Consider the following 27,587-nt stretch of genomic DNA (forward strand, 5'->3'; position numbering starts at 1 on the left):
CAAGTTTCCTTAAGGGTAAACTTATTTTGGTTTTTTAACCCTCTCAAGGGATTCCAGGACAACAGAAAACCAAACATTTATATTAAAGGCAACCAACTCTTTCACATAAACTGCTCCTAAAATCAAACATTAAAATAATACCTCCCCCAAGCAGTTAAATTGCAGAGAAGATGAAGTCTCGAACAGAGGACAACCTGTCATAAATCAGAGGTTCTGAGAGGAAACTACGTCAAGTCTGTCAGACAGCAGTAAGGCCCAGAACTACGAAAGCTTCCGCGTGCCCAGGAGATTCGCCCACCAGCCAGTGTTCCCACACGTCCTCAGCCAAGAGGGCACTGGGCACCTTCCTTCGTCGGAGGCAAAAGCATTCAGAAGCAGGTTATCACATACTAATCAAAATACTTATTTGGAAAAGGCAGGGTTATTCACATATTTTTTCTCAAATCGGTTTCTCAGCCAGAAAACTCTAATCTTGACCTGGCAAAATGGCAAATGCTCATCTATTCAATCATTCGGGAAATACATATGGAATTTCAACTACATCCAGATACTAGGGATACAACAGAAAAAGAAATAGTCTCTGCCTGCATGGGATACACGTGCATGGATGAAGCCAAACAACTGAATACCCACACAACGTGAGGGACAGGCAGTCAAGTGTGCTAAAGACGCACACGTACAATGAGTGTGACCTGGAGCCGGTGTTGAGGAAAGACGGCCGATGCCTAATTAAGAGTGTGTGCAAAGGCTAGGAGGCAGAGAGGGATATGGAGGGCCAAGGAATGGGACTACGAAGGGGCATAAGCGCTGCAGAGAAAAGTCAGACCCTGTAGGGTCCGAAGGCCATTTAAGGACCGAAGATCGCCGGCAGTCACGTCCTCCAGGACACTGCACGAACTCCTCCCAGGGGCGACCACCACTCAAATCTCACCCAAGTTTCCTGGAAAATGGCACGATTTCCACCCAGACTCACATGCCGATACATCAGGACATGACCAAGATGATATGGAGAGGTGATCCGGCTTCCACGGAGCAGATGGCCAGGCCAGGAGAGAACCCGCACTCTTACCTGGTTGCATTTGCCAAAGGCCCATCACGAGATATATCTAAAGAGAACAAGAAAAAGGCAACCATTCAGATAAAAGGAAAAAATGACTCATAAAGCAGAAAAACAGCTGGAGATAAGAGATACAGATTTTATAAGTTCTATATTTACATATAATACAAAATTCTCAAAGAATGAGAAATATCTCATGGAATGATCTCCAGGATACAATGTTAAATGAAAAGCCAAGGAGTTGAACACTTTATTGGTTAAATTAAAAGGGAAACAAATATATATCTATATTTGCTTTTTTTTGAGAGAGAGAGAGAGAGAGAAAACACATGTGGTTGAGTGGGGAAGGGGCAAAGAAAGAGGGAGCGAACTTCAGCAGACCCCACGCTGTGAGTGGGGCTCAATCCCACGACCCTAAGATATGACTTGAGCTGAAACTAAGTGTCAGGCATTTAACTGGTTGAGCCACCAGGTGCCCCCTAGGTTTGCTTCTGTATGCATGGAATAACTTTGAAAAGATCATTCAGAAAACCAGTGACTATCCGTAGGGACGGAAGGAAACGGGTGGCTGGGGACCTCCTGTGGGAAGGAAATTGTCACGCCACACCCCTTTCTCCTTTTTGAATTTTGAATCACACAAATATATCACCTATCAAACGCTATAGCAAACACATTAATATTAAATAAGATTTGACTAACACATATGAAAATTTAATGAAAAGGAACATTTTCAAGGAAAATAAAAGTGACCAAAACCTACTATCAAAGGGATAGGAAAAAAGCAGTTAGGAAAAATCTTTCTATAAAGAATTTCTATGTGTTAAGGCTCTCCCCGGTACATTTTAATTACCTAGCACAGGGATTTTCAACTGCACGATCTCTAGGAGATTAAACACTAGTATTTACGGGGCGCTTCTCCTGCGCCACGAACTGCATCAAGCAGGATACGTGTTTTGTAGCTCATCCTTCTAACAGGTGAGACGGGCATCCTTGTTGCTTTTTCGTACAAGGAAACTAAGGTTCACAGCAGCTCACTCAAACGTGCAGACCTCGTAAATGACTCGAGAGATCAGGCCCTTCAGCCACCATGCTGTGTGATTCCACGCTAACAAGCTGGAAAACCTGAAAGAAACGCATCATTTTCTAGGGAAGCAGAAAATACTGGAAATCTCAGTTTGACTGGAAGTGTCCTACAAATGCCCGAGGAACTAATTATTCTTAGTCTGCACGAATTGTTACAGGGCATTAAATAAGGCAGATGGCTTGCCAATTCCTTTACCTAAATTGGGAGAGTGGCTTTCGGGAACATTCTGCTTACACTGACGATGCGTTACCGGAACAGCTGTCTTGCTGCGGTACTCGGCTCTGCGGCGGGCACCGGGTTCAGCGCTTTAAAAATGATCTGGGGGCCACTTGGAAAGCAGTCTGGCAGTTCCTTAGGGGGTTAAAGTTACCAGAGGACCCGGCAATTCCATTTCTGGGTGAAATGAAGCCATACGTCCGCATAAAAACTTACACGTGGATGTTCACAGCAGCATTGTCGTAATAGCCAAAATGTGGAAACAACCCAAAATTCCCTCAGCGGGTGAACGGATAAATAAACTGCGGTGCACCCACACCACAGACTATCTAACAATAAGAAAGAATGAGGCGGTGAGACACGCCGCGACACGGGTCGACTTTGGAAATTATGCTAAATAAAGGGGCCAGTCGTGATAGCCCGCGTACTGTGCGCTGCCATTCATAGGAACTGTCCAGAACAGCCGTATCCGTAGAGACAGAAAGATTAATGTTTTCCTAGGGCTAGGGACGAGAGGAACAGAGCGAGGGTTTCTTTTCAGGGTAATGAAAATGTTCAAGGGGGCTCCTGGTGGGCTCAGTCGGTTAAGTGTACGATTCTGGATTTTGGCTCAGGTCACGATCATTCGGTTTATGCGTCTGAGCCCTGCATTGGGCTCTGTGCTGACAGAGCGGAGCCTGCTTGGGATTCTCTGTCTCCATCTCTCTCTCTCTCTCTGCCCCTCCCCTGCTCACGCCCTCTCTCTCAAAAATAAATTTTTTAAAAAATGTTCTAAAATTCCTTGTTGTCCGCAATTCTGTGACTAAACACCACAGAATTGTACATTTTAAATGGGTAAATTGTACGATATGTGAATTATATCTAGATAAAGTGATTAGAAAAATATGTATCTGGATGAATTCTCCCAATAGTCCTAAAGAAATCAGAACTAATACATTCGTTATAGAGATGAGAAATCTGCAGCTCAGAGAGGACGTCGTCTCCTCAAAGTCACGATTCAAACCCAGGTCTACACCACTGCCTACTTCCCAATACAACCCCCTTCAAATACAGCGAAGGTCTCCAAGACATGGCCCCATTTTGTGAGAACAAATAACTGATGACTAATGGATTCACGAAGGCAACCTCCGCAGAACAAATAATTCCTACAGTAGTACTAAGTTTCTAAAGCTGGAGTAGGAGGGAAGGCTCCCATTTAAGAACCTAGCAAATGGTTTTCACTCTCAAACGGGTCTTCCTTTGAGGGTGCCCTGGAGAATACGGAAAGTAATAGCCAGCATGCATTCAACTCTTACGCTGGGCAGGGCCGGCACCCAGCCTTTGCGTGCATTATGCTGTTACATCCACACGACAGCTCCGGGAGGCAGACACTATCCTTGTCCAAATCTTAGGGTTCAGAGGCCTGGAGAGCTGAGAGGCTAGTTACCTCGTCTCAGGTACATGCTAGTAGGCGGCAGAGTTGGGAACGAAACCCAAAGCTGGGGGCTGCCCGAGCTCCGGGCCACCGCGGGCACATCTGAAAGCCATAATGAAATGTTATTCTTGAAAGGAAGGCAGATGATAAAAAAAACTTGGCAAATGTCAAGGAACTGCTTTCTTGGAATAGTTCTCTGAGCCCTTGCCATTTTCGGGCAACTTTCTTCACACTTCCAACGAGCAAATAATTCCTCTGCTCTGTAAACTGTACGCACCACTGCAGTGAGGTCAAAAATGTCCCACTTACACAACACAGCACAGGGGTTTTCGGCCCTAAATATAATTGATTGTGAGATAATAATAGCTAATATTGAGACTTAACATGGGCCAGGAATTTTTCCAAGCACTTTCTAAAGTGTTAGCTTATTCAGTCTTTTAGACAGGCGTCTAAAATGGGTACAATTATAATCTCTATTTTAGGGACGAGGAAAGGGAGGGAGGGTGAGTGACCAGCCCAAAGTCACGTGGCTAATAAGTGGCCAGAATTTAAACCCAAGTCACCTAGTGCCGCCGTCTAACACTTCTTTGTGTTCGACTCTCAGAAGAGTGGGAGACACCGAATACGTGATTCACGAGACTCCTGACACCGAGCAAGACCTCCCGCGTGGATGACCCCGCCCTCACGGCCCAAGGAGGTAGGAACGTCAGCAACTCCGCCCCGCTGCAGCTGCAGAACACGACGCGCAGGGGGCGGGCGCCCCGCCCAAACGCACACAGTGCGTGCGTGTCGGAACCACGCCTCCCCGACCCCACGTCACACCACGAGTCACTACGTCACGCAGTTCTGTGGTGGACTCAGCAAACCACAGCCTGCAGGCCAAGTCCAGCCCGCCGACTGGTTCTGTACAGTCCACATACAACATGGTTGAATTAAGAAGTGGCTAAATGGCTTTAAAAAATCTAACGGATAGTATTTCTTGACATAGGAAAATTACATGCAATCTAAATTTCAATGTCCATAAATAACGTCTTATTGGATACAGCCACACCCATATTACTATCTGTGGCTTTCATACTAAAGTGGCTGATTAATTTCAATGGACACCACATACCCCACAAAGCCTGAGAGATTTACTATTTGGCCCTTTACAGAGACTGTTTACTGACCTTGTTCTTTAGTATTAAAAACTCTTAGCAAGGGATGCGTGGGTGGCTCAGTCGGTGGAGCCTCTGACTCTTGATTTCAGCTCAGATCACAATCTCCCAGTTTCAAGAGTTCAAGCCCCACGTTGGGCTCTGTGCACTGACTGAGCGGAGCCTGCTTGCGATTCTCCCCCTCCCCGCCCCTCTCAAATAAACTTTAAATAAAAATAAAACTCTTAGCAAAATGGAAGGGGAGAATATAGTGCTTCCCAAAGGAAAGAAAAAACATGACCCCAAAGGGTGACTAGAGTAGGAATGCAAATTTCTTTCCAACTTTCAAGGAACAAGTAATTTCTCTGTTTCGTAATGTGTTCCAAGGCCTGGAGAACAGTGGAGGGCTTCCCAGCTCCTTTTAATTAACTAGTTCAGGGAGGTTTACAGTCCCTAAGCTGTTTTAATTGGAAAGAACGCTGCAGAATGAAAATAACAACAGCTGATAGTTATGGAACTTTCTCTGTGCTGCCAGGTGCTGTGTTAAGTCAAAGACTGCCATTTAACCCTCAGCAAGCAAGGTAGGGTCCTGTTGTCGCCCAATGGTGGGCATGAAGTTAGAGCCTCGGGTCAAGCACCTTGCCCAGGACATCAAGGCTCTCCGTAACCAAGCTCAGGCCTCTAACCCTTGTTTCTGCCTTAAGAGACCACACTCGTAAAAATCACGCCATTTAATTTTAACCTAATAAATCTGCAAATATTAGGAAATGCACAATTTCCTGAGAAAATATAAAGTACCCAAACTATCAAAATAATATGGGTGGGGGATAAACTTCCTACCAACTCCCAGGGAGCAAAGAATTAAGAGCCACAAAATGACCGGAGTCATAAAAAACGGGTTTCTCAATGAATTTTATGCCCTAGTCCGTGGGTTGCCACAGCATCCATTTCTTGACCCATCACCTTCTCTGTCCCCAAAAAGAATCCCTACAAGTTAATAATAGCTAACAGTTTTATCTGGACTTTGCACCAAGGTACTAAAGCTTTCTATGCAATAGCTTCCACCTAGGAACACTGATCTCTGGCCAACAGAGACGCAGAAAGGCTGAGTGGTCCCCCACCGCCTCACAACTTGCACTGGATCCAGGGCCAAACTAGGCAGTAAGCAATATCAGCATCTTTTTTTTTTTTTTAATGTTTACTCATTTTTGAGAGGAGGGTGAGCACAAGCAGGGGAGGGGCAGAGAGAGATGGAGACAGAATCTGAGGCAGGCTCTAGGCTCTGAGCAAAGAGTCCGACTAGGGGCTCAAACCACTAACTGTGACATCATGACCTGAACTGAAGTCGGTGGCTTAATCAACTGAGCCACCCAGGTGCCCCCAAAGTCAGCACCATTAATAGACTCCCTATGATCCTACGGTAATGAATCTGAAGGAAATCCTATTTCCTATCAGGCATACCAACCACGCCTGAACACGTCTGGGCAATTCGTTTAAACTCCCAGCAGAGCAGTTCCGGACCCAAAAGATCTTCCTTGAAAGAGGTGGGATCCCACGCCCACAGCGTTATGCCAAAGACCACCCTTTGCACGATCCTGTTTGCACGGAAGGCCCGGAGGAGGGGCATGTGAAGAGACAGCAAGGACAGCAGCGGTTGCGGGTGCGGGGCTGGGGCCACTGCCCAGGGAGGCGCACCGGGTGCGGGAGTCCACCTAAATCGGGATCTGCACAACTCTGCCCACGTGCTTTCAAGGGCAGCCGGGCCTGCACTTACGGAGGGTGAGTTTTCACGCCCATCTCCGCGAAGCTGCGGAGGAGAGAGCCCGCGGCCGCTCCTCTTCCAGGACGCCCACCACGCTTGCTCTCCCTGGGGTCTGCGCCGTCTCAGAAACCCCCAGTTCAGAGCGCGCGCAAGCCAGAATGGTGTGTAAGGCCAGCCTTCGGCCGCCGCTCCGGAAGTCTTCGGGGCACGCCTCGGGGGTCGCCGAAGGGAGAGGAAACCCAGGGTCCAGGAGGCCTCGCCGTCTCGAAGTACAGGCCCAGAGCCACAGCCCCAGAAGGCGCCACCCCCGGGCGGCTCTCTGCGCATGCGCCCTGCGGTCGGCCCAAGCCGGGCCGCGGGCGCTCCCTGCTTTCGCCCACAGCTACGGAAAACAGGCAGTGGAACCACGGGGCCCCCTCGCTGCGGCCTTACACTTGCGGGCTTCCAAGCGCTTTCCGGGATCTGGCTCGTAGAGGAGTACGGGGTGGGGCCCAGGGAACCAGCATTGCCACGTCAGGCAGCGGAGGCTGAGTGCGCACGCGCGCTCTGCAGCCCCGGCGCAAGGGCACCTGGGAGGCTCTAGGTGGCTGAAGCCCCGCCCTGCAGTCGGGAGGGCTCTCGGGTGCGGGGACACGACGTCCCTCATTGTGCCCAGGGGCCTCAGGCGGTGTGTTTTCAGACGCGTGACCTTCACGTCACGATTAGTGCGCTAATCCCTAAAAAGTAAATTCCGGTTTTAGAACGCTATCGGGTCACATCCATTATCTTCCGTCGGAAAAGAGCTCATTCCGTCAGTTGACGAGAACGCCGGGCCTGTCGGGCGAGCGTCGCGGTGCTGCACCGCTGCCTGGCGCAGAGCCGGTGCCGCCCGCCTGCCCCCCACACGGCCGGCCGAAGGCCCCCAGGACGGGCACACTGGGTCTGGACTCAGTTGCTGGTAAGCGACCGTCTGTTAGATGGGCCCATAAAACTAACTTTTGTCGCAGAGTGGCCTGGGGTGAGAGGTAGGGGTGTCGCGGTCAGCAAATGCAAACAGGATGACCCCGTTAAATCCGAAGTTCGGGTAGATGACCATCTGCCGCTTAGGTCCCAGGTAGGCGCACCGGGTTGTTATGTGGCACCCTCGTGAGAAAGCAGCGTGGTTGGGTGGGGAGGAGAGATGGCTGCGTTTCTCGTAGAGAACCGAAGAAGGAAAGAAAAGGGGTCTCTGGAATTTATAATTACTGAACGCGTGTGAAGACCATCCTTGAGAAGCTTTGATTTATAAAATTTATAAATTTATATTTACTTATAATTTATCTTTTTATAAATTTTTTACAATAAAGTGACTTATAAAGTGCCTGGCCCTCTGCTAAGGGTTGTATTTACGTTATTTTAAATGTTTGCTTATTTAAAAAAAAATTTTTTTAGTGTTTATTTTTGAGAGAGACAGAGCATGAGCGGGAAGGGACAGAGGGAGGGAGACACAGAATCAGAAGCGGGCTCCAGGCTCTGAGCGGTCAGCACAGAGCCCGACGCGGGGCTCGAACCCACGAACCACGAGATCATGACCTGAGGCAAAGTCGGATGCTTAACCGACTGAACCATCCAGGCGCCCCCATGTTTGCTTAACTTTGAGAGAGAGGGAGAGCGTGAGCGGGGGAGGTGCAGCAGGAGAGGCGGACAGAGGATCCAAGGCAGGCTCTCCGCCGACAGCAGAGAGCCTGATAGGGGCTCGAACTCTGACCCGAGCCAAAGTCAGAGGCTCAACCGATTGAGCCACCCAGGCACCCCCTACGTTATTTTAATTCAAATCTCATCTGCAACTGGATAACTCTTCTTCACCAATGAGGCCAGAGGCTCAGAGACAGAACTACAGTCCCCTGTCCAAGCTCTCACAATTTTTCAGTCACTCCCAAAATATTTAGGAGAACCGACGGAGTGCTGATCGGTGTTTTGATTCCACACACAGTCAGCCTCCTGAGCTGGAAAATTCCGTTCCCCGCCCACTCCTCAGCCTCCCTCCTTTTCCCCACTTCAGCTGCAGTTTCCCTGGTAACAGTGGGAACCTGCCTCCATAGCTAACAAGCGCTCAGAGCTCTTGAGGGGGAACAAGCCAGAACAATTGACGGCAGCCCAGCCTGGCTGGGGGCTGGGGAGGAGTGCCTGGAGCCTGAAGCCTCCTCCTCCAGTGGTTTATGCAAGACTTTTGTGTTGGGGGGGCGGGGGTTATGCAAGTACTTGGGAGGGGGTCTCTGCAGAAGAACAAAAGGTCGGCCACGTGAACCTCTGCAGAGTCCACAGGGTTCGGCAGCGGCTGTAAGCAGCAGCGAGGTTAACATTGTGCATATTTACCATGGATTAATTCATGTGGTCTGTCATTCAACCAGTAATAATTGGAGGGGTGGTGGCATTCTGTGTCAGACACTGCTAGATCCTGAAGATATGATTGCTACCAAAACATTCATGGTCGGGGCACCTGGGCAGCTCCGTCGGTTAAGCATCCAGCGTCGGCTCAGGTCGTGATCTCGTAGACGGTAGTCTGGGCCACATCTGACTCTGCTGTCAGGGCAGAGCTGGCTCTGGGTCCTCTGTTTTCCTCTCTCTGCCCCTCCCCCACCGGCTCTCCCTCCCCCTCTCCCTCAGGCTCAAAAATAAACACACAAACACACACCAAACCTAAGAAGCCACTCATGGTCTCTACCCTCCTGTTGCTTACAGTCCGGCAGGAGAAGCATGTGTTTACTTGCTCATTCTTCAGTATATTCTGAGACCATACATGGATTAGAATCTGGAGGACACAGAGGTGAGTCTGAAAAGCAAAACAGAGGCACCTGGGTGGTCAGTCAGTTAAGCATCTAACTTCAGCTCAGGTCATGATCTCACGGGTTCGGGGGTTCAAGCCCTGCGTCGGGCTCTGTGCTGACAGCTAGCTCAGAGCCTGGAGCCTGTTTCAGATTCTGTGTCTCCCTCTCTTTCTGCCCCTCCCCCACTCATGCTCGCTGTCTCTCTCTCTCTCTCTCTCTCTCTAAGATGAATAATTGTTTAAAAAAATTTTTTTTAACAAAACAAAACACTGTCCTGCATGGAAATGACTGGGGGAATCGAGGTCAGATGTTAAGCAGATCATCACAAAGGGGCTATAGCAGTGAACGGTAGACTTGGTATCTATTCTAATGGAGCCTACATTCTGGTAGAAAGAGAGGGAAAATATGTAAATGAGTTAGTGTTCCTTCTTATAACAAATAGGATACTCAACTGAAATTGACTTAAATAAAAATGATTTGTTGGCCTAATTAATTGAAAATACCAGAGGTATAGAGGGCCTCATCAATATTTATAAACATAATTTATATTATTGCAGACATTTGATAGTTTTTCTGCCCAATACTCTCTCTCCCCGCTCTTGCCACAGGGCCCCTTTGTATGGGGAACTTGATTGGTATCTGAGCCAGGTCTGTTCAGTCACTCTGCTCCATTTCTGTGCCTGTTGTGATTGGTTCAGGGATGAGCACGTGACTCTAGATGAGCCACTCAGACCTACGTGGAACTTCTCCCTGGGAGCTATGAGGAGTGACATTCTCCGTGCTGGGGTGCTCAAGTGCACCTGGGCGATGGCCATCTCGTCTGTCTCTCAGGGAATAAAGCAAGAGAGTTAGAGTCCCCTACTCTCTCTTCTGCTGCTTAGGTTAGAAAATGTATGCAATGTGCTTAGCACAAAGTAAGCTCTCCATGAACGTTAGCCAGCGTTGTTAGTGGTTTCCAAACGGGAGCATCGAGAAGAAATTCTTTGTAGGGACTGGAAGACTGTGGGTTTGTTGACCACTTCAAGTAAATGCAGAACAGGTCTCTTGGAGGACACGGATGAAAACGAATGGCGGCACACAGTGCGGAGGAACATGTCCAGACCAGGGTGAAGTTTTACGCGCTCTCCCAGATTCACTGCACAGCCCAGTTCCCTGGACTCAGAATGCTTGGACCACCTCCTCAAACTTGCACTGACATGGCCTTAGTGCGTCCAGACTGCTGTAATGGAAGCGTCATAAACCGGATGGCTTATACACAGCAAATACTCACTTCCCACAGTTCTGGAGGCAGGAAGTCCACAGTCGTGGTGGTGGCAAAGTTGGTGTCTGGTGAAAGCCAGCCGAGGGGTGCAGTTTGACCCAGAATAGCAAGTGTACCTGCCGCCCTCTTTGCTGGTTCCTCTGTTTCTGCTTTTCCTTCCCTCCATTCAGTTCCCAACCGGCGTGGACTTTCTAACATGCAGATAGGACCAGAGGCCGGCTGTGAGTCTGGGGACTCATCTGGGCCTGGTTTTTTTTTTCTTTTTTTTTCTGTATTTCAGGAAAAAGGCAGGGCCACCTCAGTCCCTCCCTGCCCTCTTTTTGGGTGGTGACATGGAAGCCTGGAGAAGGAGTCTTGAGTCAGAATGTCTCCTTTCTCCTCCCCTAGCTCTTCTTTCTCAAAGGCTCAGTTCTTCTCGGAGTGGGGAGCACAAGGCAGGAGGGGAGGAGATGTGTTCCCAACACCATCTGCCTGAGCTGGCCTTTTTCTTTCAGTCAGGGCCAGTGGAGGGGTGTAATGGTGGCCCTCAGAAAGATCCACCCTCATCCAAATCCAGAGAACCTGTGAATGTTATCTTATTTGGAAAAAGGGTGTTTGCTGGTGTGAGTTTTGACATGAGATCATTATGGATTACTTGAGTGGACCCTAGCAATGACAAGTGTCCTTATAAGACAGGGCAGAGAGCGGCACCTTGGGGGCTCAGAGGCAGAGATGGGCGCCTGGGGGGCTCAGTTGGTTAAGTGTCCAACTCTTGGTTTCAGCTCAGGTCACGATCTCACGGCACATGGGTTTGAGCCCCACATCGGGCTCTGTGCTGACAGCGCGGAGCTTGCTTAGGATTCTGTTTCCCTCCCTTCCTGCCTGTTCCCCCGCTTCAAAATAAATAAATAAGCATTTTTTAAAAAGGAGCTAGGCAGAGAGATTAGGTAGAAGGGGAGGCAGTGCGGAGGTGGAGATGGGGGCGTCCCGTGGGCAGCTGACGGGCACGACTCTCACGCCGCCTGCTTCAGACCTTTGGGAATCGCTGATCCACCCAGTGCTGGGATGTGATGGAGGAAAACTTGGTTTGCCTCTCTGCCCCGGCCTGGGCATGAGGCTCCACTCTTGAGGAACCCAGCAGCTAGTGGGCTCTGCACACATATCTGAATGCATTGCCTGGGACGCTCCGCACTCACCGCACAACTGTCCCTGTGCCAGGAAGCATGGCAGGAGCCAGCAAAGGAAGAGCACCAGGACAGGTCGTGAGGGAGACCGCGGAAGGAAGGAAGAAGCATGTAGCTCTTTGCCTTCCACGTGCCTTTTTTCCTGTGTTTTGAACAATTTTCATTTTGCACTGGGCCCTGCAAACTGTGCAACCAGGCCTGCCTGCAGGAGTTAACACTTTCCCAACAGGTAGATACAGTCATCTGAACCTCCTTCGAGAAGGCCTCTGCCCCGTAATGTCCACCTGAATATGCTCCTGGTCTTGCAGAGGACGAGCCGTCTGCCTGTGGTGAAGCACCGCTCTTCTCGGAGGCCAGGGTAGAAACTTGGCCGTGTCCTTGTCCGTCTCCTCCACGCGTGACACCGCCTGTCAGTCACCAACCTGCCAGTTTGGCCTCTTGAAATAGCTCTTTCCTCAGGCCTGATCTCATTGTTTCCAGTACAGAGAAGGCCACCACTGCCACTGCTTGGATCCTGCGTCAAGTCCTAACCCCTTTGTGTTTTTACCCCTTCGAATCCATCCATTCTCCATGCCTCTTAAAAATGAAAACCAGACTGCCATTCCTCTACTTAAAATCCTCTAAATGATCCCTGTGGTTCTTCAGCTGAAGACCCAGTTCCCTGCTAAGGCCCATATGGGGTGGAGACTCCCAAGTTCTGTTTGGAAAGTCCATGGAGTGGCAGTTGGCTTAGAAAACAGATGTGTCTGGAAGCTTTATTTGCATCACCTTGTGAACAACTACGTCATATCACTGTTCCAAGAAAATAGACAATGTTCATCAGAATGTACTTGCATTCTGGTGTGTGTGTATGTGTATGTGTGAGTGCATATACCTTGTATAGATACAGGGAAGTGACAAATAGTAAAAATATTCCCATTCTCTTATGGGTACATTCCAGATATATTTTGGAATTTTAGAATTTAGGTCAGTGGACAATAATCAGGGCCTTTCTCCATACTCGTCATTGTGAAGGAAATTCAGGACCCTGAACGGTTTTATTAAAACACAAAAGGGAGTAGACTATCAGTTCCTGAAAATGGGAATAACACAGGATCCCCAGGATCCAGGGATAATCACTGGGAAAGATCATGACCAGGGATGTGTTTTCCTGGGCTGGAAATGTGGATGGAGCCCTGGAAGACTGGGACTTCCATCCCCTGTCGTCCACACCCACATGTCCCATAGAGTCACTGCATACATTGCTTTGGTCCCTGCTGGCCTTCGGCTCCGGAATCAAGGAACATTGTGAGGTGGGCATTGGTGGGAGGCCCCGTGTGAACTTCCTGAAGCTCACTTTCCTCAGGAAGCTCGGGCTTCAGCTGGAAAGCTCCCTCTCGACCTGTCTCCAAATTTCTGTACCTTCCAAAGGTTGGTCACCTCCCACCATCTCAGAAACTCTCAACGGGGTCCTTATGTATCTGTTCCGCCACCACGTCTGCGTTGCCATCATGTCTCCAGACAGCTCCCTCCTACGTGCTCTCCCTCCTCCCATTGCCTCCCACCCATCCCACCAAGCATCCAGAGTGGCTTCTTTGGCCCTTAACCATGAATCCCAAGTCCCTCGGCCTGGGTCACATGAATACTTCTGACCTGACTCTTTGTCCCAGACTTCGGCTCCGTCTTCATCCTTGTCTCCTAATTCCCCGTGCCTTCGGCCCTAATGACTTTCCTTTCTGTTCTCTGTGGAGCCCACACTTTCTCTTAAGATTTGGGGGCTCACTGCCCATGCTTTCTTCCTCACCTTCCATTTTGCATTAACGGTGTTTCCAGCTTCTGTAAGCGTGATGCCGTCATATCTGCCCTACACGCCTGTGCTGGGTCAGCCAGTAGGTGCCTGTGTCCCCTTGCCATGGCCTCCTGCCTCCCTCACTGCACCCCCTCCTCAGGAGAAGTCCTCTTCCTGGGGGTGTGCTGTTTTCTCAAATGCAAATTCATCAATCCTTAGTCTCCACATTCCTAACCACACCCTCTGTCAGCCTTTCACTCTCCAGACCACCATTCCCGTGCTCCACTCACGCCAGTACCAGAAGTACCAGGGACCAGAGGGCCAGGGACATCACCTGTGCCCCACAATGCACTGAAATTATTCAGTCTAGCCAGTCCTAACCTGACCTATTCCACCTCACCTGTCCCTTCTCTCAGAAACCACAATAAACGATCTTACCCACATCTCCCCCCAACAACTCCCTCTGCCTCCTGGCTCGTCCTTACAGCCCTGCATGGCATGGTGTGCCCTTCTTGGGAATTGTAACAAACTATATTTTTTAAGATTTGTTTGTTTATAGTAATCTCTACACTCAAAACTGGGGCTCAAACTGAACGCCAAGATCAAGAGTTGCATGCTCTACCACTGGGCCAGCCAGGTACCCCAGCAAACGATTTTAATGATAGTCATCTTCTGATCTGTTGATCTTGCTGCACCTCAGATTTCTTATTGATACACTGTATTTTAGAACACTTTCTGTCACTAGTTCCTTCTAAATAGGCTTCCATTCACCCCACGCCCCTGAATGGCTCTGCTCAAAACCTACTATGTTGTTAGATCCAGTGGTCACTTCTGTGTCCTCAGCTTATGTGGCTTTACCATGGCCATCTATACAACTGACCTCTTTGTCCTTCTTAAAAACACTTTCTTCTAGTGCCTTCTTTGACCCTCTGTTCTCTTGGTTTCCTGGCCCCACTTTCCTCTTTTAGCTCCTCCTCTTGCTTTTAAATATCAAAGCTGAAGAGGTGCACATCCTTTGACTAGGCAATTCTTCCATTCTCGTTCAAGGAACCCACGTGGGGACTCCCAGGAAGGCACACTGAGTAAGGAAGAATAATCATTTCCAACATTTATTGAGTGCTTAATCTATACCAGTTATGTTCTAGACAACAGGATGCATTTAGATGAGCAATTCAGATCATGTTCCTCTTTTCACTGAGCTGGCCGTCTTGTGGGGCCAGAGTCACCGCCAAACAAGTTGAAAATAAGGAAGTTCCCACAAGTTGGGAAAAGACGCATTGGTCCCCAGCCAGGGAAACAAACAGTCACCAGGATCAGTTTTAAACCCATTCAACCAATCAGTGACAACTCGCCTCAGAGAATGCACTTTTTGCAAGCCAAACAATCAGTGTCAGCACTTTGCTTTGGAAAGTCAGTCCCTGAAAGAGCCCATCAAGGATGGACTCACTCTGATAAACACGCCTCTAAGTGCCAACCAATCAACAGGGGTCTCACTTGAGAGGCCACGGTCCTGTAGATGATGTCAACCTGTTTGTGTCCCAGAAGGCCTGCCAAACCCTGAACTTCTAATTCTGTATAAAGTCAGTCCATTCTGTGCAGAGGTGACCCAACCAGCATTGTGCTCCCTCGTTATGGTAAAAATAAGTTCAGCATTGACCTTTTATCTCAGATACTGGGTTCTATCAGTTTGCTAGGGTTGCCATAACACAGCACCACCATGGTAGAAATCTATTTTCGTGCAGTTCTGGAGACTAGAAGTCCAAAATCAAGGTGTCTGCAGGGTCGGTTTCTCTTGACGCCTCCTCTCTCCTTGGCCTGTAGATAGTTGTCTTTCCCCTGTGTCTTCACATAGGCTTTCCTCTGTCCCTGTACCTCTTCTAAGGATGGCAGGCAGATTGGATTGGGGTTCACTCTAATGACCTCGTTTTACCTTAACTGTCTCTTGAAGCATCCTGTGTCCCAATACAGTTTCATCTGTGATGACGGGATTAGAACTTCAGCATATGAACTAAGGTGGAGATATAATTCAGCCCATAACAGAGTAGTAGTCTTGTTGTGGGGTTTTGTTTTGTTTTGTTTTTTTAATGTTTATTTATTCTTGAGAGAGGGAGAGAGACATAGTGTGAGTGGAGAGGGACAGAGAGAGAGGGAGACCCAGAATACGAAGCAGTCTCCAGCTCTGAGCTGTCAGCACAGAGCCCGATGCTGGGCTCGAACTCAGGAACGTGAGATCATGACTTGACCTGAAGTTGGAGACTTAAACAACTGAGCCACCTCACTGTGTTTTAACAAACTAAATGCAGAGCTCCATATATCAATATAGGTTAATCCTGCATTTCTTTTTTTTAAATGTTTATTTATTTGAGAGAGAGAGAGAGCACGTGCGAGTGCACAAGGGAGGGGCAGAGAGAGAGGGAGACACAGAATCTGAACCAGGCTCCAGGCTGTGGGCTGTCAGCACAGGGGTCTTGAACTCACCAACCATGAGAGCATGACCTAAGCTGAAGTCCAATGCTCAACCAACTGAGCCACCCAGGAGTCCCTATTCCTGCATTTCTAAGTGTTCTATGATTTCTTGGGAATGTGTCTCTTTCCTCCAATAGGAGCAACAAAGTCCTATTACCCTTGGTTTTTGGACACATGCCACAAGTTCTCCATATGAGCAAAATTCATTTCACATAAATTCTCTGTGCTCTGGGGCACCTGAGTGGCTCAGTTGGTGAGTATCTGACTCTTAATTTAGACTCAGGTTGTGATCATGGTTTGTGGGATCGGGCTCTGAGCTGACATTGTGGAGCTTGCTTGGAATTCTCTCCCTCCCTCTCTCCTTCTCTCTGTCCCTCCTCTGCTCATCATGCTTTCTCTCTCTCTTATATAAATAAACATTTTTAAAAAGAAACCTTGTAGAAAGAATTCTCTATATTCTGGATTGCCCATCATTGCTCGCCTGTCCGTCCTACCTAACACAACATCAGCTCGGGGAACTTCACGTTTCCGGAGCAGAGGTGGGCTGGAGAGTAGGGAGCCTATGGAGAAACCGTGCTGCAGCCCCCGCCTCAGATGGTCGGTGTCACTTCTTCCCACTGTCCTGTCCTCTCCCTTGGAGAGTAAACACCAATATGGTGAATCACATAGGATGAGGACCAGTGCTCTCCACTTCTCACAGCCTCAGGGTCTAGGCTTGCATAAGGCGAATCCCCCCAAATTCAAGGAGACACCAAAAAACTCAGTGCTAAAGAGAAATAATGTTTGAATGCAACAGTTTATTTTATTTTTTTAACAAAGTTTTTTTTTAAGTTTATTTGTTTATTTTGATGGGGGAAGGACAGAGAGAAAAAAATCCAAAACAGGTTCTGCATCCCTATGCGGGGCTTAAACCCATGAACCACGAGATCGTGACCTGAGCCCAAACCAAGAGTCAGACACTTAACTGACTGAACCACCCCGGTGCCCCTGAATGCAATACTCGAAAGAATCAAAATGAATGCAAAACAATCCATGATGAACAGTACCACCATTTTAAATGAGCGCAGTCGGTAGTGCTGATTTTCTGTTACCCTCAAGCTCTGACGTAACGTGGCATGGCTCTATTGCTGATACTGTCTTTAAAATTCTTAAAAAAAAAGTTCGTTAAAATCACAAACCAAGATTTTAATTAAACATTAGAATCAAAAATTTAAATGAAGTTAAAAATTTTAAATCTAGAATTTTAGTGAAATTAATATTTTAAAAATCTAAAATCTAAAACTTGTATTTTGTTCACCATGGATTCTTTTGCACTCATTTTGACTTTTTAAAAAACAATCCACTAAAATGTTCTTGATCTCGATTCCTGAGCTTTCGGCATGTGAAGGGAATGCCTCACTCACCTCACCCTAATCCTCTCCCATGGCCCCCTCCTTCTGCAGCCCAGACCTCTGACCAGAGTCAGTTCCCTCCTGGGCCTTCCTGCTTGGATGGCCTTGAGCACCTGAAGTGCAGCAAAGCTTATGAGAAATCCCATCAGGTCTTTTTCAGACAGAACCTTCTTCTAGAAATCCCCAACTTGGCACACGGGCCACCATCCACCCGGGTTCCAAGCCACAGAGCCGGAAACATCTCCGCCTACTTCTCGTACCTCCTGTACCCAGAGGCTTATGGGCCCCCCCTGAAATATATCTTCTGCCATCTGACCTCCTCCCTCTGCTGCTCTCTCAACATCTGCGTTTTCTTCATCCTCAGCTCTTCTCATCCTTTGTCAACTCTTTCTTCTTAATACTTTGTATTTATTTTTTCCAGTTTTTTTGAAATGTAAAAAATCCTAACACTCCACCAAAAAACTGTTAGAACAGATTAATGAGGCCAGTAAAGTTGCAGGATACAAAATCACACACAAAAATCAGCAGCATTTCTGTGCACTAACAATGAATTATCTGAAGAAGAAGGAAAATGATCCCATTTTTGATAGCATCACTACCAATAAAATACTTAGGAATAGATTTAACAAGGGAAGTGAAACTTTTCTACACTGAGAACCGTGAGACACTGATGAAGGAAACAGAAGAATGGACAAATATCCCACATTCATGGATCGGAAGAATTACTGTTGTTAAAATATTCGTACGACCCAGAACAATCTATAGATTTAATGCAATTCCTTTGTCAACTCTTGTTCTCCTCAACAAGGCTTATCCTGACCTCCCTATTTAAAAATGCAGCATCTTCTCCCTTCCACTGACTAAGGCCCCTTCCTTGACCTAACTCTACTCAGGCTTTCTGGCTGGGCTCCCCAGCTTTCGGCTCTGTCCTTGGCCCGAGTCAGTCTGGCAGAACTTCCCCACAATCTTTCAGATTTGTGTCACCATGTCTTGCCTTCAGCAAGAATCCTCTTAGGTCAGGTCAGTAAAGAATTAATCTACTTAATAATTTTTCACCCACTGACATCCTTGGCTGTAAATCTCCACCTTTCCTTATAATCAGAGTCAATCTTCCTCTCTCTCCCCCACTGCAAAAGCCCATTTTAGTAGCTCTCTTGAATAAAATCCTCTTTACCATCTTTGGGGTGCCAGGGTGGCCCAGTCAGTTGCGCATCTAACTCTTGATTTCAGCTCAGGTCATGATCTCACAGTTGGTGAGATCGAGCCGCACATCTGGCTCTGCAAAATAAATAAACTTAAAAAATATAGTCTGTAAAAATCACTATCTGTAACAAGTGGTGTGAATGGTGGAGGTGTTAGCCGTGGTGGTAACCGTGTTGCAATATGTAAGTGTATCAAATCTACACATTGTACACCTTACACTTACACAGTGTTATATGTCAGTTGCTTCTCAATCAAGCTGGAAAAAAGTGTCCTGAATAATTTTTCCTTTAACACTGCTTAGCATTCTCTCCCCTCTTTAACATGATTGCGTCTCACTTGCTAGGACACTGTATAATTTCCTGAGTGACTCCGTTTCTCTTTTCCTGTTAGAACAAGGATTTTCAATGTGAGGCAGCGTTGTGCTGGTGTCCATTTGACAGTGTCTGGAGACGTTGGGGGCTGTCCGAACCTGGGGGAGGGGTGCTGCTGGCATCTGGTGGGGAGAGACCAGGGACTCTGCGCGCACCGGACAAAGCACAGAGCAGACCCTTACCACAAAGACTGTCCAGCTAGGGCGTCAGTCCTTCCACGTTGAGAAAACCACGCTAGAACGGGAGTTCCACAAGGGCGGACATTTCAGTGTGTTGTTTGCTGAGTTAGAACAGTGCAAGGAGAACATTCTCCATCGGTGCATCGCCTCCTCCATAGTCTCCCTGCCTCCGTGTAGCCTCCCTCCAACCCAGCCTTCAACATCGGCTGGGACGCCCGGCGCAGAGCTGAGCAGGGTCACGGCCGCAAAGTCCAGGCGGCAGCAGGACCCCGGCCCCTGTTGTGACCCGGGGAACAGAGTGGCAGCCCGGGCTCACGCTTCCAGGGAGATTTGTCCTCGCCATTTCCAGTATTCTCCCCAGACGTGCCTCCTGGAGGCCCTAATCCTTCTTCAGGAGGGGAGTCTAGGGGGAGGAAAGGAGTGGAAATGGCCCCACACTGCTCCCGAGCCTGTCCTGGCCGATCTGGTCTTCTTTCCCTGGAAGGAACTGATGTTTTTTTCTCAGGGAGTAAAATCTTGGCTGGTCATTAGCCTACACGTCTCTTGGGAAGGGAAATGCCTTTCGTGGTTGTAAGGCAGAAGCATGGCAATCAGTGCACCCGGGCCCCTGACCACAGTCCCTAAATACCACAAGCCACGAGGTCCTGTCCATCACGCCTCAGAAGTGCCTCCCTTGCTGGCCCCTGGCCGTTCCGCCCTCCTCTTTCTCCGGACGACTTCTTCAGTCTCCCGCGGGCATCTCTGCTTCCATTCCTGCCCGCCCTCCCACGGACTCCCCACACAAGGGAGATTCGACCACTCCCTTACCTCAAACCAACCAGCACCCCCTCCGAACTGCTATTAGAAAAAAAAAAAATAGAAGCTCTGTTATTAAAAACTATTAGGCTTTGAGGCAGCAGAGGCTTTAGAATTTCTGCTTAGGAGGATTTAGGGGACAATTTAGTTCCATAGCACGGGGTGAAGAGAGGCACTTGGAGTTTCTTAAAGCTGTGTTTGTACATTTTTCCCAACTATGATAGGGTCTGACTCATTGAGAGTTGTAAACAGATGATGGCTAAGAGCCCCGTGCGGTGGGGGCACGTGCCCACGTGCGTGCTCACGTACCTGTGGAGCTGGGTTCTCAGCCTCAGCGCCTCTGACACTGACGTCTGACCGTTCTGTGGGGCGGGGGCCGAGGGAGCAAAGGCCCGCGGCACCCCTGGCCTCCACCCGCTAAATGCCATGGGCACTGGCCACCCCAGGTGTACGACCAAACTCTTCTCCGGACATTGCCAGATGTCCCCCTGGGGGCCCAAGGTGTTCGGTGAGAACGGGGGCATATGTGCCTGGAAAAGGGAAAAGTGGGGACAGTAAAGCGGACACAATGCAGAATGTCAATCCCACCGAGGCAGGGACTCCGTTTTGTCTGTTTTGTAAGCCGCGGTGTCCCCAGTGCCTGAAACAGCGCTTTGCACGTAGTAGGCACTCAGGTAAAATTGCCGAATGAATAGTATCCTCACAATTTCATGACAAGTGGTTTTACGGAGATATTTTTACTGGGAAAATAATGTGTGAACGTATTCCGAAATGCTTCCCAAAACTCCTCTCTGATTAGTCTTGTGGGTAACATTACTTTTTTCCCATGTACACATGTGCCTACATATGTATGTACATGTGTAATTTCCGGAGGGGCTGCAGTGGGCACATACTCCATTTATCATGGGAAGAGCAGAACCATCTTCTGTAAAAGAAACAAGAGATAGGCCAGCCTGGACAACATATTCCTTTCAAAGCCAGAACAACTGTGGCGGATTAGGTCCAGGCTCTGTTCTTCCTGCCCCGGCCCTCTCCGCCCCCACAGCTGTCATTTGATCCAAGAACACATCTGCAGGCTCAGCAAATAGGGTGACATGTGGCCGGCCCTCCCGTGAGGGGAGTCCCTGCCCAACAACCGCTAACCATCCCTGTGTAAACGTGGTCCCGTTTTTAGGGAAGGGCCCTGGGTCAGCCGTGTGTATATGGGAGGCGGGCACTGGGGAGCCCATGTCTTGTACATTAAGTTGTGCCCAACTGTCTGTGTCAATGTCTTTCAAATCATTCCTCCTCTGCCCCATCCCTGGGAGCACAGAGTAGCGCCAAGTCCCTTTGGATTTGAGTGGCTTCTGATGCGCCCTGCTTGCAGTCAGAGGGTCTTCGCTGGAGGAAAATCTGATCACATCGCCGTCCCAGCTGAAAAGCAGTCGGCAGCCCTTGGGACAAAGAGCACCCCCTCAGGGGTCCCCCATGGAAGGCGCATCCTGACAGGTCCTGCCCTAAATGAGATGGAGTTCTTGGCAGACACTGGGCCCACAGTGCCAGCTTAGTAGGATTCTTCCCGAGACCTGTTTCCAGGCTCGGTTCAGTGTCTCCCATGCCCCCTGTGAGTGCCCGACACCGTGCTGGGGCGGGAGTGACGTGAGACAGGCGGTAGGGACCCAGCCATTCCACTTCTGGCCAGAGACCCGAAGAATCAAAAGTAGGGTCTCAGACATTTGCACACCAGTGTTCTCAGCAATTCTACTCCCAATAGCCAAGAGTCAGAAGCAGCCCAAGTGTCCGTTGACGAATGGATGGAGAAACAAACTGTGGTCTGTCCACACACGTGGAATACTCCCCAGCTGCCAGAGGAGGGAGGTTCTGGCCCGTGCTCCAGCACGGATGGTGGGCGCCAGGGGCTGTTCTTTCATGGGGCCCGAGTTTCAGTTTCGCAGGATGAAGAGTTTGGAGGTGGGTGGTGGGGACAGCTACCCAACAATGTGAGTGTACTTAACGCTATCGAACTGTACGCTTCAAAATTATTAAGATGGTAAAATTTTACACTACATGCATTTTGCCACAAGTATTAAAAAATAAAGCAGACCGGGTCTCCACTCCCCGCGCTTGGCACGCTGCCCTTCTGGGAGGCTGCGCTGTCGAGGGCCAGACTGGGAGCCTGAAATCCCTCCCTTCCCACTGCCTCTCTTTCCCCGTCCTGTCTCCACGTCTCAGGGCTCTTCTTCAGGAGACGTGCCCCGATCCGCCCCGAAGAGGGAAAGGCCCAGCGGTGAGCAGGTGCCGGCCTGCACGGGCCCACAGAGCCAGCTCCGCCCGGAGCCGCCCAGCCTTGGTAGCCCGAAATCGGTCACCATGGGCAGCAGGGAATGCCGCACGCCATACCCTTGTCCCCCCAGGAGCTGGCTGTGAACCGTGCCGCGGCCCGGTGTCCCGTCTGTTACCGCTCAGGCCTCCTCTCCTCGCCTGAGCGTGACCCCCAGCTCTCCCACATGCTGGTGAGAAGCGGCTCGTTGCTGGTGGAGGTCACACCCGCTGTGGCAGGGGCTGGGCACGCGGCCGCTGGGTGGCGGAGCCCCAGCCTGCCCCACCCGCCCCGCTCCGTGCTGCGGACGTTGTCTGGTGAAAGGGCTTATCCTCGCAACGCGCACCGGAGTCTCCGGGAGCTGCCAACCCGGCGAGAGCCGCGGACACGATGGTCAGAGCCGCTGTTGCAGCTCGCAGTGTCCGTGTGGCCTCTCGCCCTTGCGAGACCCTTACGCCGGCCCGGAGCCTCCGGCTGGAGTGTTGTCTCTTCATTTTTTATTTTTTTACTTTATTTTTTATTTTTAAATTTTTAAATTTACTTTTGAGAGACAGAGACAGCGTGAGCAGGGGAGGGTCAGAGAGAGAGAGGGAGACACAGAATCCAAAGATTGGCTCTAGACTGAGCTGTCAGCACAGAGCCGAACGCGGGGCTCCAACCCATGAACCGTGAGATCATGACCCGAGCTGAAGTCAGACACTTAACCGACTGAGACCCCCAGGCGCCCTGAGTGTCGTCTCTTTAGAGGAGTCTTTTCCGGAGAACTCCAGATAGAATAGTCCCTTATGCCCTCCAAAAATGTCTGTCACCTCTGATGTGGCCCCAGCCCCACAATTCATACCCATTCTTGGATGTGGATAACTGAGGTCTTCTCCCGGTTATTTATAGAGTGATACACAAACCAGCTTCAAGACCCCTCTTCCTCCTCCTTCTGAAACCTCTCCTACGTGGAAATGCCCAAGGATCCAGCAGGTTACCCTGTTTTATTATCTCCATTTTTTAAGTTGGGGTAAAATACAAAGAACATAAAATGTACCATCTTAACCGTTTTCCAGTGTACATCTCAGTGGTATATTCAACACTGTTGCGAGACACAAGTCTCCGAAACTTTTTTATCTTGCATATCTGAAACTCTAGGAAATTCCGTAGTATGGATGGACCACATTTTGTTTCTCCACATTTGTGCCACTTGAGCCTCTTGGCTACTATGAATAACATTGCTGAGAACATGGGTGTGCAAATATCTCTTTGAGATCCAGCTGCCAGTTTCTTTGGGCATATGCCCAGAAGTGGGGTTGCTGGACCATAGGGCCCTTCTCCATCTCATACTCAGAGGGACCTCCCTATTTTCCACGGCTGTTCCACCATTTTGGAACGCCACCAACAGTGTACACGTGGTCCATTTCCTCCACATTGTTGATAACACTGGTTAGTTTCTTTTTCTGTTGTTTTCTGTTCTCTCTTTCTTTTTTCTTTTTTCATTTTTTTTCTTTTTGTAATCACCATCCTGATGGGTGTGAGAGCTTATCTCATTGTGGGTTTGGTTTGCATTCCCTGATGATCAATGATGTTGAGGACCTTTGTAAGTACTTGTTGGCCATTTGAATATCATCTTCAGAAAGGCATCTGTTGAAGTCCTTTGTCCGTTTTTTAATCGGGCATACTTATTGTTGCATTTAGAAGCTCTTTGTGTATGCTTTGAATAGTAACCCCTTGTTCACTCTACCATTTGCAAGTACTTCCTCCTGTTACCCTTCCATACTGTTGGTGGTTTCCTTGGCTACACGCAGGTTGTAAAGTTTGGTGTAGATCCACTCCTTGTCTGCTTTTGCCTTTATCACCTGTATTTTCGTTGTCACATTTAAGAAACCATTGCCTGTTGCCATTAATTTTAAAAGTTGCCGTGAGTTTATCAGAGCCTGTTTCCTGGTCCCCTCCTGGACAAAGGAACAAATCTTCATGAGCTCCAGGGACTCCCCAGAACTTAGCACAGTGCCTGGGACACAGGCATGTCAGGTACTTGTTGGGTGAGTGAATGCTCCATTGTTGGGTGTCTGATAGAAATTTATTTACGGTTTACACCTGACTGTCCAGGGCAGGCCCTCTGAGCTCCTCTGGTCGGTGCCAGGGAGGGCGGGCCGAGGCTTCCAGAGGGGAACCACCGGTCCCCGACCTGTGCTGTGGCATCCGAGGGACAGACTCTAGCTTCCGGGGCCCTGGAGGGCTCTGTACCAGGGCTGGGAACTGGGAGCCTTTGCTCTTTGACTTGTAGCGTGCGTGGGGTGAGAACCTTCTGCCCCTCGTCCCTGGTCCCTCCTCTGCTCTGCATGAATCTGGGGCCTTCTCGGGACTTTGGGAAGGTTGAGGCTGAGCAGGCCAGAAAGGGGGATGTAGGAAGTGTCGGGTTTTGCCTGAATCCTTCTTGCTGCAGCTAGAGACCAGCTTTCCTGGGTCATCTGTCCCCAAAATCGGATGAGAGCAGAGGCAGGGTCTCTACCCCATTCCTGGATATGGAAACATTTACAAGTGGGCCTGTGGCTACCTGCTCTCTGAAACAGTAGAGTTGAGGCCTCCCCCATTCCTGGGTAGGAAAACAGTAACCACTTTCCCTTCCTAGCCGGATTGCAGCCCTGGGGTCTTGCTGGCCTACACTTCCTGTCACTGGGGTGTCGCACAGGGGTCTCGGGCAAGCCCCCTCCGCTGAGGTGCAAGACAAGGGATTAGGGTCACAAGCTTTCTTCCAGCCCGCATAGCAAGGGCCTCCGGCCCCAGCTGGCGGGATTAAGGAGAGGAGGCTCCTGGCGTCCTTCAGTCTGGCCTGGCCGCCTGGGAGTGTCCCAGGAGAGGGTGAGTGGGCGGAGGGCTGGAGGCTGCAGATCAATCGGAGACCTGAAGGTCATCAGAGCTGTGGCCTTCAAATGAAGTTACTTGTAACCCTGGAGGCATGCACGCCCTCCCAGGCAGGGAAGAAAGCCGGAAGAAAGGCCGATTGTTTAAGAGAAGCAATTTCCCAGAGAGGCCCCCGGAGGCCCTTCTGTGCTCTCCAGATGAATAGTAGCTCCCCTGGCCCCCCATCTCACCGAGGCCCTTGTCCTGCTAAGAAAACCCTCTGGATCCCAACCCCCGAGACAATTAGAAAGACTGCTTAGAGCCGGAGGGAGTGAAGTGGCCAGAATCTGCTCTGACAAATCAAGGTTAAAGCGCAAAGTGAAAGGAATATACTGGAAATAATGCAGTGCTTTCTGTCTTCCTGGACCGTCGCTCAGACTTGTAGGACAAAGGCTGTCATTAGCTTTCACCAAAAGAGGATTGCATATTGTAGCTCCGTCTTCGATAGTCAATAAATACCCAGCTCACTGCTAATCATTTCTCTGCCAGTTGAGTCCTCCCAAGCCTTATTTCGCTGGGTAAACTGACGCGAGGCCCATGTTGTGGTTTGTAGAATAGGTGTTGGTTGATCCACAATACAATTATTATATGTTATTAGTATTTGTTATTTGACACTTAGGTGTGAAATTATATTCATATACAATTACATATGAGATCATATATAGCATCATGATATATATTTTATCGTATGTTATATATAAGATTAGCATAATATAGTAATAATAATCTGCAGTAAGTGAGGGACAAGGATGCCTGGCTGGCTCATTGGGTAGAGCGTGCGGACTCTTCATCTCAGGGTCATAAATTTGAGCCCCATGTTGGGCTTAGAGATTAGTAAAAAATAAATAAATTATTTTAAAAAATAAGGCAGGGGACATACTCCTTTCATAAGCCCAGCGCCTTCCAGATCCGTTTCTTCTTGAGTTGCATCGAACACGGCCTCCTTGTAGGCCGTAAGCGACCTTTGTGCGAGATAAGCAGGCGAGCTGAGCTGCGCTACAGTGGGTGCTCATGGTGACCCTTTTGGTTGGATACTTTCAAAGATCGGTTCTTTGTTTCTGTTGTTGTTGTCTGTGTTTTGTTTTCCGTGTAGGGAAAGGGAGGGCAGTTTGCCCAGGAGCTGGCATGCAGCAGAGGCAGGGCGAGAACCGCGTGGCCGGGCAGGAGCGCGTCGGGCAGTGGAGGCCCGCTGCTCCATACGCGGCTGTCGGCGCTGCGGGCGGTGCCACAGTCCTCTGCTCACGTACTGTTGGATCGCAAGGGGCCTGCCGCCTCCTTCCGGCGCTGCCTTCACCCCTGCCTGCCCCTGGCCTGTGTCTCCACTCCCCCATTCCTCCGCGGGGACTCCTACGCTCCCCGCTTGGGTCCCATTCCCTCTGTGGTCAAGGGCATCCCTTCTCACAGGCACCCCTGCCATGTCCACGCGGCTCTTTCTCTCTTCGCTGCCTTCCCATCAGGCTTCTGCCTCCCACCTGTACCGGCCCACGGAGAGGCCACTGCGCTTACAGCTCTCACAAGCACTGGACAACTTATCCTCTCCCTCTCGACCGAGTCAAGATGCACAACCCACCCAGCGTCTCCGGACCTCCGTGGTGATGCTCTCCTCTGACCTCCTTCCCCACTCCGTCCCTAGGAGCCCAGCCTCCACAAAGGCCCCCGGTAATCCTCGCCTTCTGGTGTTCATTCCCTCCTGCCCTTACTTGGGTGAGATGCCCATCCCGGAACTAATCACCGAGGCCTGAAGGATGTACTGTGGTCTGGGCCAGACGTGGGTCCTTGGCTGCCCCTGGAGTCATCAGGTGGGGATGAGCCCCACCTGACGCGTGTGATATGCGAGGAAGAGAAGGGCTAGTCTCAGAGGAGACGCAGTGAGTGCCGGGCCGGCAAGGACAGCATGGGGGGCGGGGCGGGTGCAGAGTAGCCATGATGGAAACGTGAGGAACGCACGTGCTCAGACAGTGACCCACACATGTCGCCCTCGTTCAGATCCACTTTCGTGTTTTCCGTCTTCACTCACACATTTCCAGTGGAGTAGCAAATATTTCTGCTTGCTCCTTTCTGCGCAGCGTTCGGCAAGTGAGTCTATCCATAGTTCATGCTTATTCGGGCTGCCTAAATGGGAGACACAGTTTGTGAGCTTTGTGTAGGGTTTTTCTTACTTTATCCTCTGCAATCCTGTGAGGTCATACTTTTTTTTCTTAAATCATTACCGCTGCTTCACAGACGAAGAAACGGAGGTACAGAGAGGTTACAGGACTTGTTTCCAGGCACGTTGCAAATAATTAATGGGGTTGAGGCCGCATAGCATTCTTTAACCGCCGTGTATTGGGCTGTGTCTCTGGAATTC

At 49.6% G+C, this 27,587-nt stretch overlaps 1 protein-coding gene and 1 long non-coding RNA gene across 2 annotated transcripts in view; one reads left to right on the forward strand and one right to left on the reverse strand.

Annotated features, from left to right (window-relative positions):
* The window catches only part of PEG3 (paternally expressed 3), a 42,703-nt gene extending 41,719 nt beyond the window's left edge, over positions 1–984 (reverse strand). The window contains exon 1 of the mRNA XM_029924569.1: positions 974–984. The gene's annotated coding sequence lies outside the window, so the exon portion shown is untranslated. The remainder of the gene's footprint in view (positions 1–973) is intronic.
* Positions 1–27,587, forward strand: part of LOC115280108 — a 39,315-nt gene that overhangs the window by 9,231 nt on the left and 2,497 nt on the right. The window contains exons 2-4 of the long non-coding RNA XR_003903646.1: positions 4,376–4,468; positions 6,363–7,606; positions 9,370–9,454. This is a non-coding gene — a long non-coding RNA (uncharacterized LOC115280108). The remainder of the gene's footprint in view (positions 1–4,375; positions 4,469–6,362; positions 7,607–9,369; positions 9,455–27,587) is intronic.

Source organism: Suricata suricatta, chromosome 16 (genome assembly GCF_006229205.1).
Source record: "Suricata suricatta isolate VVHF042 chromosome 16, meerkat_22Aug2017_6uvM2_HiC, whole genome shotgun sequence".
In the NCBI taxonomy this organism is placed as follows: domain Eukaryota; kingdom Metazoa; phylum Chordata; class Mammalia; order Carnivora; family Herpestidae; genus Suricata; species Suricata suricatta.